The sequence below is a fragment of the Poecilia formosa genome, unplaced genomic scaffold (assembly GCF_000485575.1).
Source record: "Poecilia formosa unplaced genomic scaffold, Poecilia_formosa-5.1.2 Scaffold667, whole genome shotgun sequence".
Lineage (NCBI taxonomy): Eukaryota > Metazoa > Chordata > Actinopteri > Cyprinodontiformes > Poeciliidae > Poecilia > Poecilia formosa.
Window position 1 is genome coordinate 67518 of NW_006800606.1, and position 1384 is coordinate 68901.

General features: G+C 48.3%; 1 protein-coding gene and 1 long non-coding RNA gene across 2 annotated transcripts in view; both read left to right on the plus strand.

Annotated features, from left to right (window-relative positions):
- Positions 1–1384, plus strand: part of hdac6 (histone deacetylase 6) — a 15379-nt gene that overhangs the window by 8897 nt on the left and 5098 nt on the right. The gene's annotated exons all lie outside the window — the stretch shown is intronic.
- Positions 7–1378, plus strand: LOC107834569 (uncharacterized). Its single transcript, XR_001660364.1, has 3 exons — positions 7–835; positions 883–996; positions 1075–1378. It is a non-coding gene; the product is annotated as an uncharacterized LOC107834569 (long non-coding RNA).

A 1384-nucleotide genomic window follows, 5' to 3' on the forward strand; every position in this document is an offset into this window, starting at 1 on the left:
AATCGTCAACGTGTTGCGGTGAACGTGTGAATCGTCAACGTGTTGCGGTGAACGTGTGAATCGTCAACGTGTTGCGGTGAACGTGTGAATCGTCAACGTGTTGCGGTGAACGTGTGAATCGTTGTCAGCGTTTTGCGGTGAACGTGTGAATCGTTGTCAGCGTTTTGCGGTGAACGTGTGAATCGTTGTCAACGTGTTGCGGTGAACGTGTGAATCGTTGTCAACGTGTTGCGGTGAACGTTTGAATCGTTGTCAGCGTTTTGCGGTGAACGTGTGAATTGTTGTGAACGTGTGAATCGTTGTCAGCATGTTGCGGTGAACGTGTGAATCATGAACGTGTTGCGGTGAACGTGTGAATCGTTGTCAACGTGTTGCGGTGAACGTTTGAATCGTTGTCAGCGTTTTGCTGTGAACGTGTGAATCGTTGTCAGCGTTTTGCGGTGAACGTGTGAATCGTTGTCAGCGTTTTGCGGTGAACGTGTGAATCGTTGTGAACGTGTGAATCGTTGTCAGCATGTTGCGGTGAACGTGTGAATCGTTGTCAACGTGTTGCGGTGAACGTGTGAATCGTTGTGAACGTGTTGCCGTGAACGTTTAAATCGTTGTGAACGTGTGAATCGTTGTCAGCGTGTTGCGGTGAACGTGTGAATCGTTGTCAACGTGTTGCGGTGAACGTGTGAATAGTTGTCAACGTGTTGCGGTGAACGTGTGAATCGTTGTCAACGTGTTGCGGTGAACGTGTGAATCGTTGTCAATGTGTTGCGGTGAACATGTGAATCGTTGTCAACGTGTGAATTGTTGTCAACGTGTTGCAGTGAACGTGTGAATTATGAACGTGTGAATGGTTGTCAGCGTGTTGCGGTGAACGTGTGAATCGTCAAGGTGTTGCAGTGAACGTGTGAATCGTTGTGAACGTGTGAATCGTTGTCAGCGTGTTGCGGTGAACGTGTGAATCGTTGTCAACGTGTTGCGGTGAACGTGTGAATCGTTGTCAATGTGTTGCGGTGAACGTGTGACTCATCAGCATTTTGTGGTGAATGTGTGAGTCGTTGTGAACGTGTGAATCGTTGTCAGCGTGTTGCGGTGAACGTGTGAATCGTTGTCAGCGTTTTGCAGTTAACGTGTGAATCGTTGTGAACGTGTGAATCGTTGTCAGCGTGTTGCGGTGAACGTGTGAATAGTTGTGAACGTGTGAATCGTCAGCGTGTTGCGGTGAACGTGTGAATCGTCAATGTATTGCGGTGAACGTGTGAATCGTCAACGTATTGCGGTGAACGTGTGAATCGTTGTGAACGTGTGAATCGTTGTCAGCGTGTTGCGGTGAACGTGTGAATTGTTGTGAACGTGTGAATCGTTGTCAGCGTGTTGCGGTGAACGTGTGAAT